Source organism: Pelodiscus sinensis, chromosome 2 (assembly GCF_052426305.1).
Source record: "Pelodiscus sinensis isolate ZL-2025 chromosome 2, ASM5242630v1, whole genome shotgun sequence".
NCBI lineage: Eukaryota > Metazoa > Chordata > Testudines > Trionychidae > Pelodiscus > Pelodiscus sinensis.
Window position 1 is genome coordinate 56,977,676 of NC_143053.1, and position 14,608 is coordinate 56,992,283.

Here is a 14,608-nt window from a genome sequence, read left to right on the forward strand (position 1 = left end):
AAGATGTTGACAGAAACCACAGGTATTTTGGCATTCCTTGTTCTTTTTATTCCAATGCATTCATGAACTGGCAATCGACTGACTTCGAACCTCTTTGAATACATGGTTGAATACATGGTGGGTGGGGGACAGAGAGGCTGAGAGGGAAAACTGGATTTATTTACGTTATTTGTTTTAATGCAGTTTTTGAAAAGCTGGGGAAATCCATTTTAGCTACAGATTCATGCCAATCCCCGTGTTTCTCTGTATCTCGCTAAATTCTGGTGTGCTTCCCATTACATAGTATGCGAGCGCCTACATCCCCAAAGCAATTTTATTTGAAATCTACAACTTTCTACAAGGGTTGAGACAGTTACTGATTTAAATATATATCTACATCGTCATAGAAATGAAATCAGGTGGGGATTTGTTTCATGGGATGTTTACATCAATCAGCATTTTCATTACAATCTTGTCAACGCGTTTAATTGGAAACGTATGTCAAAGCTGGAAAAACAAGCGCTACCCTGGAATACTTTAATGCTCCTAAAATATAATCCAACTTTTACTATTACTAAACTAGTACGGTTAATACATGGCGGGAGAACATTTTTCCTCTATCAGAAATATAATGGTTTCAAAAACTGTGTGTGTGGGGGGGGGGGAGAGAATACTGGTTTTACAATATAGGAAAACAAACTCTCTGCTCTTGGATAGTTTCCTGGCAGTCTGTCTGTCTGTCTAAATTCTATGCAAATACAACTTTCCATCTTCACTGGGCATTTCTAGCGGCTGACATATCGCTTTGCGAGATCAACGGGCGAACAATGCACATCTAGTCTGCGGTGTGTGGGCAAAGCCGGGGAATGTTCACACAGGTCGGGCACGTCCCTCTCCGCACAAACACGCGCCTCACCCCACGGAAGCGGTAACCGAGTCTAGACACATCTCCACCTCGGGTGCATCTTCTCTGTTGCGCTATGGATGGGGAAGAGGCACTGGAAGAGGAGGACAAAGACCGCTGGACGTTAGTGGCATGTTTTAAAGTTACACAAGACATTGGCATCAGGGGGTTTTCCTCATGCATCCGCCAGGCATGCACGGGCACAGGATAAGCAAAGTCCCCTCCGGAGGACGGAGACGCCAGGGAGCTGTAGGAGCGATCAGCCCTCCCGGCTGGCCTTGGCTGAAAGACTTGCGGTAGCAAGTGATACTTACGTCCCTGCCACCAGCCCCGAGCTCGGCTTCCAGCGTAAGAAACTAGATTTCCACCCGGTTAAAGGCTAAACAACCCCACAGAAACGTTCCTGCCCACGCTTTGGCTCGGCTCTGCTCTGCTCTCTGGACGTGGCTTTCGAGCCACTTGGCAAGGCAGGAAAAGCAGCGTTCGTCCTCCGTGCAGCGCTGGGTTTGCGGCTCCCTGCGCCTCCTCCTCCCCTCCCCCTCGCTTTTCACAGCAAATCCTGTTACATTCCAGGCTTCCCACGGATGTTTGCGGGGCACCGAAAACCTCATGTAAACGCGGACGCACCGAGCTGCGTTTCTGTCTAAAATGTAACTTTAAACGCATGCATTCATCGGTCCCCTCCGTACTTGGCCTCGCACTGAAGTATGCCTTTAGGAGGCGGGACCTGACGTTGTAGATAACCGGGAAAAGGTGGCGAGTTTGCTGGCTTTGTTGCGTCGTGCGGCATGTGAGCGTTCACCGCGGTGCCAGGAGTGAGACCTATTGAAATACTCACTAGAGCCTGCAAAGCCAATTTACATAGCTTCAAAGGTCTGACCCTGCCTTTGGCAACTGGTCTAGCCAAGCCCTCCACTAGCCAAAGGGATCAGATACATGGTTGCTGCTCATGTTTTGATATGTAGGGTGACTCATTCCTCCACTGATCAGGCATTTTTTGCACCGTTTGATCTTAATGGCTTTCTTTTCTTGTACGTAACCCTTACATGATTTATGGCTTATGTTCCTGCATCAGCTCAGATTCAGGGGAAATAGTAAAATCTCCAAAGAAAGTCAGAAACGCCAGCCGATTTAGGAATGATATATCGCCCCAGCTAACTCTTCCGCCCAATCGGGCCGTTTGCGCTAACGCGGGCTGCCAAATGTGAACAAACACTGTCCGCAGCTGCCTTCTGACTTTCAACAGACGCATTTGTTTAAAATGTAGCTGTCATAGCCAATGGACCACAGAGATGCTAGGACCATTCCATTGGCTTCTCTGAAACTACACACAGGTTCATCTTACAGGATCTAAAGGGCCAGCTAGCGGCGTGCCCTGCACGCTGGCTTGGGGCGCTTTCTTACTCCGTTAGGCTGTTAAACCTCCCCCTCAGCTTGCCGCGAACAGCCTTCTGCACCTGACTCAAATGCCCAAGGAAAGCGTGTGTGTGACTAGAGGCTTGGCTCCGCCCCTTAACGTTCTCAGCTGGCAGCAAAATTAAAATATCGCGCAAGAGTCCATAATCCAGGTCTGCGCGCGGCGCAGTTTGCTCCCATTCCGAAGCAGCCGGGAGTTCTGGAGAAAAATAGGCTCTTTCAAGGACATCCCTTTAGCGCGTTGTCCCTTAAACTGGATAGATTTGCAAAGGAAGCTGTAACGATTTAAAAGTACACTGTGATCTTTAAATGAATCTACTGCGAAAGCAGTTAATAATAAGAAAAAAATTGTCCAAATAAAATCGAAAGGATCTTTCCTGTAAGAGAATGCGGTCTCGGAGACTATAGATTTACAAGGACCATTGTTGTCATCTTCTTGCCAAGAAGGATGAGACGAGAACAGAAATTTCGGATCTACAGCTGGGCGAATAATTTGCCCTGAGCAATTCATGCAATATATTTAGCTTATCTTTGTGAATGGCTCATGGTTTTTTTTAAATGTATTAATTTAGTTTCTGAACAATTTCTGCAAATAATTTTTGGGGATAGAGTGTTTGTGATTAGTTGGTCGCAAGCATTTACAATCCAAGATAAAAGGGTACATCTGACTGGACGCTTAGGTCAAATTGGTACGTTTCTCTATTCTGATTTGTTTTTAGTGCCATATCTTGATTTGATGGCTTCGAATTTGTTTTCTATTAATATTCTATAATGTTTACCTAATATTCATTGTTTACCTAAACATCCTTGCCAATAAACTCATTTGCTGCATTATTTGCAGATGTGAGGTTGAAGGTGCCTGAACAAAAGTTCAGAGACTTCAATTTTTATTCAAGCATATATTTAAAGTAATCTTTTGGAAGTATTTGTGTAACTCTGCCTTTACAATATCATAAAAGGATTGCCAACACAACTTCAGTCTTACTTTGTTAATGGAATTAAAACCATTTTAATGATGTAATTAATACTGAATATTATTTTATCTTCTGCCTTATTATATTTAAAGAAAAAGTTCACTAACAGGTTTGGTCATACTTTAATACACTTTGAAAGTGAAAAGACAAAAGTATTATCAATTCTTTATTATAAATTTGAATTTTCTCTGGTATATTAGGCAGTTTATTTTTATTTTAACCTGTGCTTCCTATGTATATGATAATGGAAAACCCAATAGCAAGTTATAAATTGTGAATAAAAATAATAAACATAAGACAGATTAGTTAACAAAGAAAAATGGATAATTACAGACCACTACAGATCTTCAAGAAAAACCAATTATAATATTAAAATATGTTAAAGTTTAAGATTAAAAAATAGTTGCCTAATACTAGGCTTCTAAACTGTCATTTAGGAACTTAACCTAATCTTGCAATTATTGAGGTACACACTTAACTGTATTACTGTGCATAGTCACACTGAAATCAAGTTACACATGTGCCTAAGTGTTTGCTGGAGTTAGGCCTTAATCATGTGACCTGAGCCCAGTAGCTCCCATTGATATTCTAATCTGGATTTGGAATCCTAGTTCTAGGCCTCCTATTTATGACAAATTTGGTATAACATCATGCTAATTAGAGACACTGAAGTTTAAGGCATTATTTCAGTTTGCTGATGGAACTAAATTGGAAGGTGTGAATATGAGTCAAGATAGAGCAGCAGATATATGGGTAGTTTAGAAATATGGAAAGAGTGTAATAAGACTTAATCTGAGGACTAATATTCTAAAAGATGTTTCATTTAGGGAAATATTTTGGGACAGTGGCCTTGGAGGAGACTGTAGAGAAGCCAGAGACTCCAGCTGGCAAAAGCAGCCAAAGCAGGGAACTGCACTCGGGATATTGAGAACTTTCTACCTTATTTACTGGATTTCTCTCCCCTATGCTGATTGTCTTTTTGCCCCAAAGCTCTCCCTCAGGTTTCTTCACTTCAGCATCACTCCACACCTGCCTCTCTTACCTTATCCATCCTCTCCCCCTTTCCTTTTCTTCCATTTAGCCTCTCTCTTCTTAAGTAAATGCCACCCAGCCTTTCCTCCCTAAAAAACTAATAAGACATTTGCTGCCATCACATTATTTCCTCTGTGTGTTACACTCCCTTTCTTCACTCTGCAACTAGCTTGTCTAGTTAAGCTCTTGGGGCCTTGCACATGGGAGCTCCATTTTTTGTTGTCCTTTTAGCTTGACTATAATAATAAATTGCTCCATACAGAGATCCACATTACAGACCACACTACTAAACTTACTCCCAGGAATAAGAATAAAATTTATCTCTAGATCTGACCAAAAGGAAAAAAAAACACTGGCTACGTCTACAATGGCAGCTTCTTGCTCAAGAACAGCTGTTCTTGCACAAAAACTTGCCGGGCGTCTACACTGCACACGCGTTCTTGCACAAGTAAATTTACAGTCTAGTGTCGGAAAACAGGGCTTCTTCCAGAAGAGTTGTTCCTCTCCCCACGAGGAATACGCCCTCTTGCGCAGGAGGGCAGTGTAGAAAGTCAACATGAATTTCTTGCGCAAGAAACCCCTATGGCTAAAATGACCATCAGAGCTTTCTTGCGCAAGAAAGCGTGCACAGTGCCTTAGACACTCTTGCACAAAAACACATCTCTTGTGCAAAAGCACATGCCAGTGTAGACATACTCTTGTGGAAGACTTTTTGCACATGAACTCTTAAGCAAAACAGTTCTGGTGCAAGAAGCTGCCAGTGTAGACGTAGCCAGTACTATGTATAGAAGAGGATAATCTGCTCATTGATCAATGAGCCCAAATTTTTGAGACTGTAAAAAATCCTAATTATGTTCTGGAGCAATGAATTTTGTGTCTGAATCAGTGACTTAACTGAAAATGTGTAAAGACAGGCCTCTACTGGCAATCCATCTGAGGATGCTAGAAAGCATTACTTATTCCAGCAAATGTCTGGAATAAATTTATACTCAAGAAACTGGCTCCTGAAATGCCCATTTTAGATGAAAATTGTACACTGTGCTAAATCTCTTACTTTTTTAGCCAATCCATATCCATATTCATTATAAATGCCAGAAACAGTTCCTCAGCATCTGAGGAAAAGCAACAGTTTAGCTAGGAGCTTCTGTCAACCCTTCAAATGGACTGATGTCTTCCAAATATTAGAGTTCTGAATGCTTACATTCTATACTTGAATAGGATCTATTACTAGTAGTCATTAATAAGATGCATAAAAAGTCACAAACTATTGTGAAGTAATATTAATAGACATATACCACTTAAAAATCAATGGGCGTTCTAGTGCAGAAAGGTCTTCTCCAACAAGGAGCAACTTATCATGCGTTGAACGTTCATAACTTCCATTAATTTCAGTGGACATTGAGGATGTTGGGATTGGTCCTGCCTGGGGCTGGACTTCATGATCTCCTGAGGTCTCTTCCAGCTCTTTGATTCTATGATGTTGCTTAACATCTTGGATTAGACTTCCTAAGAATCATTTGATTTCTATTTTATACCGAAAGTAGAAAGAACTTTTAGGATATGTGTGGGTGGAACTGCACTTAACACCAGTGACAATTGTATAGATTAAGGACCACAGGCATTAGTTCTTGCTACATGGACACAAGTCTTTCCTTCTCTGAAAACATCTCTAGTAAAGGAAAGTCAGTGGAAACACTGCAACAATGGTCTCCAACCTTTTTACACCCAAGATCATTTTTTAAATGTCAGAACAAGCCAAGATCTATCACCCCATCCTTCCCTCAAGACCCCACCCCTTCCTCGAAGCCCCACCTTCTCTATTCTCCTCCTCTCCATCACTTGCTATCCCTAGCCCTTATACACTCTACACTGCTGCTTTTTTTTAAAATTCTTCTGTAGGAAGAGTGTTTTCCAAAATTTGGCCTGTCTAGACTGGACCAAATGTCAGAAAAAACCCTTCTTTTGGAATCTCTCTTATTTCTCGTGGAACGAGGAATACAGGGGTTACCAAAAAAGCATGTTTGCTCTTTCACTAAAAAAAAAAAAAAAAAAAAAAAAAAAAAAAAGTGGAAGAACAAATGTGTCCCTGGACATGGAAGAGTTTTTCTGGGATATCTCTGGAATCCTGGAAAAAGTCCTGCAGTCTAGCTGTACCCTCACTGGGTTGAGACAGGATATGTGAGCTCTGGTGGGAATGAGGGATTTGGGTGTGAGAAGGGGTGAGTGATGTAAGTTCTGGGGGACATTTGGATGTAGGAGGAGGTAGAGAAGGGGACACCAGCTCTAAGAGAGGACTCCTGGTTGGGGAGTGTTGGGTCAGATGGAGGGTTGGGTAACTAAGTAAGGCACAAGCTTGTGGATGTGAGGGTGCAGGAATTGGGGTTGGAATATGTCAGGGGCTCAGGGCAGGGGATTCCAGTGTATGATAGGCTCAGACCTAGGGTCTGAGGGGGTGCAGGAGTGCTATGATGCTGCAGCCAGATGGGGGCTTGGCCCCAATTGGGGGCTTGTTGACCAGGCTTCGTTTTTAAATAAAATACTATGTCAAACACAAAAAGTTTCTGCATTGTCTTTATTTCTGAGAAGGGCAGGGAACCTGTCTTGAATCAGGGTCACTAACCCACAGAAAAGTCAGTTGGGGCCACACCAGTGAGATGCAATAACTCCTCCAACACCTGCCACCAAGCCTCACTAATGGGACCCCAACTGTGCTGGTGGGAGCAGAGGACATGGTACTGGGGCAAGGTGCTAGTGGATGCTGGGGCAGGGAACCGGGTGCTGGGGTGGGGGCAGGGTGCCAGTGGGGGACGGGAGAGGAAACAGGGTGCCGGGGGGGGGGGGGCAGGGGACAGGGTTTTGCAGTGGAAACAGTGTGCCAGTGGGGATAGGGTTCTGCATCAGAGTGTTGCAGGTTGTTGCAGGGGGCAGGGAGTCCCTCATACCTTCCTCCTGCAGGGAGTCCCCTGCACTCCTCTGGGGACAACTGCTCCCTCTGCCCTGCAGAGGAGGGAAAGCCATGGCGTGCACCTCCTCCGAGGACAACTTCCCCCTTCCCCCCCGCAGAGGAGAGAAAGCCCCAGCACGTGCCTCGTGGGCTCTCACTCCCCCCCGCCCCGAAAATTCCCGGCACACTACAGACCTGGGGGAGGAGAGCAGCCAGCGCACTTCTGGAACCCCAGGAAGTGGCGCACGGCTGCTGGACTTGCGTCCACCCCACAGGAAGCCGGCACTACCTCCATTATCGCTGGAGGTAGGTAGTGGGGCTTCTTGGGGGTGGGGGAGAAATCAGGAGGGGCCTGAATGTCTCACGATCGACTGGTTGAGCCCTCACAGTTGACCAGACAATCGCAATCAATGGGTTGGTGAACATGGCACTACAACATCTGAGTTGAAAAAGATTTATATTATTGTACTGATGTGCTATATGACATTTACAGATTGCATGGAATGTGAATGTTCTAGGGCTGTCAAACAATTTAAAAATTATTTATAAGATTTTTTTAAAGTCACATTTTTAATTGCACTGTGAAACAATAGAATACCATTTGTTTAAATATTTTTGGATTTTTTAATGTTTTTAAATATATTGCTTTCAATTACAAGATAGCATGCAAAAAGTTCAGTATCCACCTTACATTATTTTTATTACAAATATTTGCACTGTAAAGAAAGTAGCATTTTTTAAGTTCTCATACAAGTACTATAATACAATCTCTTTTCTGAAAGAGATTTGTTCAACTTATAAATGTAGAATTATTTTATACAACTGTACTCAAAAATACAACAAAGTAAAACTTCAGAGCCTACAGGTCAACTCAGTCCTACTTCTTGTACAGTCAATTGCTCAGACAAGTTTGTTTACATGCATGAAAGATACTACTATCTGCTTCTTAGTTACAATGTCACTGGAAAGGGAGAACAGGTGTTAGCATGGCACTGTTGTAGCCAACATTGCAACATTCCATTTACATGCCAGATTGTTAAATATTTGTATGCTCCTTCATGCTTTGACCACCATTCCAGAACACATGCTTCCATGCTAATGACTAGTTTTGCTTGATAACAAGCTAAAGCAGTACAGACTGACATGTTGATTTTCATCATCTGAGTCAGATGCCACAACAGAAGATTGATTTTCTTTTTGGGGGGTTCAGGTTCTATAATTGCTGCATCGGTGTGTTGCTCTTAAGATTTCTGACAGCATGTTCCATACCTTGTCTCTTTCAGATTTTGGAGGACACACCAGATTCTTAAACTTTGGTTGAGTGCTGTAGCTAGCTTTAGAAATCTCTGCCGTCTCTGTGTCATCATGTATACAGTGAATATTAAATTAAATATGTGCTGGGTCATTATCAGAGATTACCATCACATGAAATACATGGTAGAATGTGGGTAGCAAGAAATATGGCAGAATTGTATGTCTCTTTCCACATGGAAGGAAACATACAATTCTTCCCAATGAGTTCAGTCATAACATTTAATTAATACTGGTTTTTTTAATGAGCACCATCAGCATGGAAGCACTCATCTGCCAAAGTCAATTTATAAATCCATGCAATACAAGGTTTATTTTCTTCCCAGGTCTTTCTACTTGGAGAGCTTTGCTTGTCAGAGATTCTCCCCAGCCTCCATACTTGGGGCAGTCCTCCTGTATCAGGACCTTCTCAGCAGAAGGCTTTCTTCACACTCCCCACACACTGCCTAAACTTCTCTCTTCACTGTAGCCAGCTGATGCCCTTTACATGAAGGTTCATGATCCAACCCAGTTATGCCTCATTCTGCAATCAAGATTAGCTAGTTCCAGCACTTAAAGAGTGAACCACTCAGTTACACCCCAATATGTGTATTCTAGTTACATTTTATGGCTCAAATTCTGTCCTTACATATGTGCATTTCAGTGGCAGATGAGTGCTTATTAGTATCAATTCATTATTCATTCATTATTATTGGCTTGATTTTGTTCCTGCTGAGGTGAATGTGAGTTTTGTCTGTGCTTTCTGTGGGAGCAGGATTAAGCCTCAGTTGATTAAAATACCGAGATAAACAGGAAATCTCTACTTAAAGTAGAAAAAAAGATTTCTGTGCTTAACCAGTCTAAAGTATGATAACATTATTAATTTAGGTTAACTTTTTCCATATGCATCTCAATTCATGAGCACATTTCTTCATGTGTGTGCCACTTTTGACAGAAGGCAGCTCACCCATTTTTGAGTTTATATGAATTAATACTAAACTGGGAAAGGTGAAATTGAAGGCAATAATCAGTAAAATCTGCAAAGGGGAAAATGTAATATACTTGACTAGATCAGTGTTTTTCAACCAGTGATACAAGTACCCTTAGGCATACTTGAGAGAAGTCTGGAGGGTATGTCAACACAACTGAAATTTGGAGAAAACTGAATTTTTATTTTAAGTTTTACAGCACTTTATTATTTTTGTACCTTTTACACCCAAAGATTTCATCACCTGCCTGGCTATGATTAAGTTGTTTAAACAAATGTGTTGCAATGGTACAAAAAATTGTGTGTCTGAAAACTGTAGGTACTGGGGGTACTTTTTTTAATAATTTTTTTTAAATGGGTACTTTATAAAAAAAGGTTGAGAAACACCAGACTAGGTCATTCAGAACAAATGGTTGTCTGGTTGCTCATTGTTGGTTTATTACTATTTTAGGCTCAATTCTGCAAATATTTATGTGCATGCTTACTCTAAGCATGCAAGTAGCCCCACTGACTTTATTGTGATAAGTGTAAATTGTAGGGTGGGGGCCAATATGTGTGAAATATTAAAGATATGTTTTGTATCTTTGGAGACTAGAAAATCCTTATAATCAACACAAAAGAAGGGAACAACAATATATCTTGGGAAGAGGTTTGCCAGGAGAGAAGAATGCATTTGAAATTACTCAAGTGGGGAAATATAGAAGGGGAAAAATTAGATTGTGATGGTTCCCCATCCTCTTAGTTTGTGTGTATATGTGTGGGTAAAAAATGGTATAACTTGGAAATTAATATTGCAAACACTTACTCACATACATAAGATTGTAAAGTAGATAAAACATATAAAAATATGCATATGCCTTTACATTGGACAAGCTATCTGACTTTAGACTCAAAGACTCTGATTCTCCTTCTACATGTGCAATGTTCTACCACTAGTGTAAGTGAGCAGAGAATTTGACCCTTGTTTATATCCACTTTGCACAGATGTCATGGCTACTCAAGGAACTAGGCAGAGAAGAATAGGATGATAGGCTCAGGGTTGGAGCAGAAGACTGGAGTGAGGGCTCTGGCCAGGGTGTGGGCTCTGGGATGGGGTTGGGATGAAAGGTTTAGAGTGTAGATTGCCCTGGACTAAGTCAGGGAGGGAAGACTCCCACCAACTCTCTCTCTTTGCAGCAGCACCTAAGCTGGGGAAGAGATGCACCTCTCCCTGCTGTGGCAGATACGGGGCTGGTTTTGGGCCAGGGAAAGGGCACCCTTTCCCAGCAACAGCAGGTCCAGGTCAGAAATGGATAAAGGCCATCCCCTAGCCATGGCAGGTTCAGAGCTGATTTTGGGGGGTGGAGGGGTGCCCCTCCACCAGCCATGGCAGGTCCAGGTAAGGGATAGGTTCAGGACAGGGGCTCCCTTCCCTTAGTCATGAGAGGTCCAGGACTGTGTTGGGACCAGAGGATGAGCATTCCCCTCACTCCCTGCTATGGCAGGTCCAAGCCTGGCAGCTTTGTTGAGTGCCCGCAGAGAGCTAAATAGATTGTTGCATGGCTGTACAGCTTACAGGTAACTTAGGCTTTCAACTTCTCCCAACTCCAGCCTCAGCCCACTGAAAATGAGCAAGTGAGTGAGAATGGGGAAGAGCAAGTGACAAGGGATTGGGGGTGGAGTGTTTGAGGGTGGAGCCTTGAAGAAAGGGCAGTGCAAGAATTTTATTTTCTGCATTAGGAAAGTTGGCAACCCTAAGGATAGGCCATTGATATAAAATAAAGTGTCTAGGGTCAGGATTGATTTCTGATTAAGGCTACATTTTAGTCACAGTTATATTTAGCAAAAGTCATGGACAGTAAACAAAAATTCATGATCCATGACTTTTATAATATACTCCTAAATCTTGTGAGGGCTGTGATTGTTTAAACCATACACCTGTTGAGTGTGGTTAACTATCCTATGTACTGGCACTTAGACTACTTACAGAGAGAGAGAATGAGTTTGCACTACAGCCTTAGCTGCGAGTGAGCTGGCTTTATAGTGCAAGCAGTAGAGACTCATGCACTAAGCTCCAGAGACCCAAGGGCTGTGTCTAGACTGGCAAGTTTTTCCACAAAATCATCTGCTTTTGCAGAACAACTTGCCAGCTGTCTACACTGGCCGCTTGAATTTCCGCAAAAGCACTGACGATCTTATGTAAGATTGTCAGTGCTTTTGTGGAAATACTATGCTGCTCCTGTTCGGGCAAAAGTCTTTTTCCGAAAAGATTTTGCACAAAAGGGCCAGTGTAGACAGCAGAGATTTGTTTTCCGCAAAAAAGTCCCGATCGCGAAAATGGCGATCGGGGCTTTTTTGTGGAAAAGCGCATCTAGATTGGCCATGGATGCTTTTCCGCAAAAAGTGCTTTTGCAGAAAAGCGTCCTGTCAATCTAGACGCGCTTTTCCAAAAATGCTTTTAACGGAAAACTTTTCCGTTAAAAGCATTTCCGGAAAATCATGCTGTGTAGACATAGCCAAGGTGTGGTTCTGCCTGCCAGCATTACAGGTGTATGTGTGGAACCCACAAGTGCTCATGGAGGATGGTACAAGGGCATTCTATATGCTTGTGGAGGGTTGGCCTGGGCACAGGTGCTAGGAGTTGACAGCCCCGAGGCACCACAGGTGTTCAGGGTGGAGCAGCCCTAGGATCTCTGCTGGTGTTGGGGGTGGTGTGAGGGACCCTACCCACCTCCTTGGTAGCTCTGCAGCTCCCATGGTTTGGGAACCATGGCCAATGGGAGCTGTGGAGGTGGAGCCTGTTGGGCAGAGACACATGGAACTAGGAACTGAAGGAGGGATATGTCACAGCTTCCAAGGAGCCCCCCAAGGTAAGCACCACCCAGATCCCTCACTCTCTTCCATGCCCCAGCCTCCTCCCACACCCCAAACCTGCTGCTTCTGAGGGAAGGGGGCAAGGTGGCCTGAGAGTGGCCAGTGTGACTAGCTCAGGAGCTGCCTCTGACTTGCTCTGGTGGCTCCCAGGCCAGCTCTGCAGGAAACTCAGAAAGTCACACAGTGAAAGGGAGCACAGGCTGGGCACTGCCCGACCCTGCTGCCCACCCTTCCTGCTTGCAGGTGGTGGCTTTGGAGGAGGGTTGTCAGTTTTGCGTGGACGTAGTTCTGTATTTATCACGTGATAGGGTCTTTCATTGCAGACAGGATCTTTAGCTACCTGGCGCTCCAGGCCAATCGGGGAGAGGGGAAGCGATGTTAGGGGACTGGGAGATAAAGCAGGGGTGGGGACAGGTGGGTCTGTGACTCCTAACCCTACAGGGTCCTTGCAAGACCAACCCCAGCGCGGCAAGGCTCCAAGCCCCCCTCACGGCCCAGCTTAATGTGAGCTCAGGCAGCGCTTACGGAGCCCAGATTTACAGCCCTCCGGCTGCGGGAGGCCAGGGCCGTGGCCGAGAGAACGGTGCCCCGCCTGCTCCCACTGAAGGGCAGGGGAGCCCCGCTAGTAATGCGGGGCGGGGGCTGGCGAGCGCACTCGGGCTCTTGCCTGCGCCCCTCAGGCCGCGCTGTGGGCGGACCGCTCCGGGCCCGGGCAGGCGCGCTGCGGCCGTGAGGCGGGGAGGGAAGCCAGAGCTGGGGCTGCTCAGGTGGAGGGCGGCGCGCCGGACTCCTCGCTTCAGGAGGCGCGAGGCAGCGAGCAGCGCCCGCCGGCCGGTGCCAGCGTCGTCCCGCCCAGGCACCCCCCAGCGCAGTGGCTCCGAGAACGCGCCCGCCCGGCGTTTGCGGGGGGGAGCGCCGCGTTTCCCAGCGCCCTCCACTTGGAAGTGAGTCGGGTCTTCTGCGCCCTGCTGCCCCGCCTGGCCCCGCGGGGGCGCGCCTGGCCCGGGGGCTGGAGGCGTTCAGGTGCCCTTGCATGGCCCCGGGAGGATGCATGCGGGTGTGGATGTTGCCTGGCACGTGGGGGCTGGGGCTGGCTGCCCCGGGGAGGGGGTTCGTGGTGGGTAAGTGCTACGGCTCTGCGGGGAGCCTGCTTCCTTTACTTACACGGTAGATTAGCCCTTGTGAAATTGTATATAACCTGCCACTCAGCCCCAGAGTCCACTGCACGTAGCAAGGACCCGCCCCAGGACCCGCCCCAGCATCAGTTCTTAACTGGCTCCCTGTGCCCGGGATTTGCAGGGTGGTTTTGGGGTGTGCGCTGAAATGCAAAACGGTCTCTCCTTTTAGCTCTATGGTTAAGCTAAGGGAATCAAGGAAAGACAACAGAGGTCATTAAGGGTGGGTAAGTGGAAGGCACTGCGATGCATGAGCCCTCAAGGTTACTGACTCTCCTGTTGCCTATCCAAGTCTAGGGAAATTCCTTGCTGGTTTCAGGACTGCTAGCTTCATGCAGGAGGTTAGATGACCAGGTCAGATTTAGGGTGCCAGGCATCTGGGTATATGACTTATTATTTGAAGCTATAATGTATTTAAATGAGCTGAATGTCACTGTCAGGTGGATGTTTTTATGTGTGGTCTTGGGTAGTCTCCCAGTGGAGATGATGGCTGGGGAGGGAGAGGGAAAAATACTTTGGGCCTTGGAATTATTTGCGGGTGTGTTTAAGTTGAGCAGTTCTGCAGTAATGCATACAAGCATTAGGATGTTTCTCTTCAACTCTTTTTTGTGAGTAGTCTAGCTTTGAACACTTCAAGCACAGTATAAACATCAAATAACTAATCCTTACAACAGCCCTCTATGGGAGGTGGGGGAGAAAATAGGGTAAAGCGATTTATCCAAGGCTGCATGCTGAGACATTGTCAGTGCCAGGATTAAATCTCAGAAGTTCTTCACTTCAGCGGTATTATTTCTCTAAACAAGTGTTTCTCAACCCACATGGGGCATGACTCAGAAATGGGTCACTTCCACTGGCAGTGAGGGGAAGAAAATCAGTTGCCAGGAAGCGGAGTGGGTAGGGAAAGAATGATTTGCTTCACTTCCCTTTGCTGTCCTCAAACTCCAGTTTATTGGCTCTTCCTTCTCATCTTTGACAGTGCTCAGCTTTGGGACTTGGGAAGCTTCACGTCTACAGGTTCTCCTCACTGTACCTATCCACAAGCAGCTCTATATC

General features: G+C 45.1%; 1 protein-coding gene across 2 annotated transcripts in view; it reads left to right on the forward strand.

Moving 5' to 3' along the window:
• Nucleotides 1-12,850: 12,850 nt before the first annotated feature.
• The window catches only part of EYA1 (EYA transcriptional coactivator and phosphatase 1), a 222,870-nt gene continuing 221,112 nt past the window's right edge, over nt 12,851-14,608 (forward strand). For both annotated transcript variants that reach the window (XM_075920531.2, XM_014577730.4), the window contains exon 1: nt 12,851-13,324. The gene's annotated coding sequence lies outside the window, so the exon portion shown is untranslated. The remainder of the gene's footprint in view (nt 13,325-14,608) is intronic.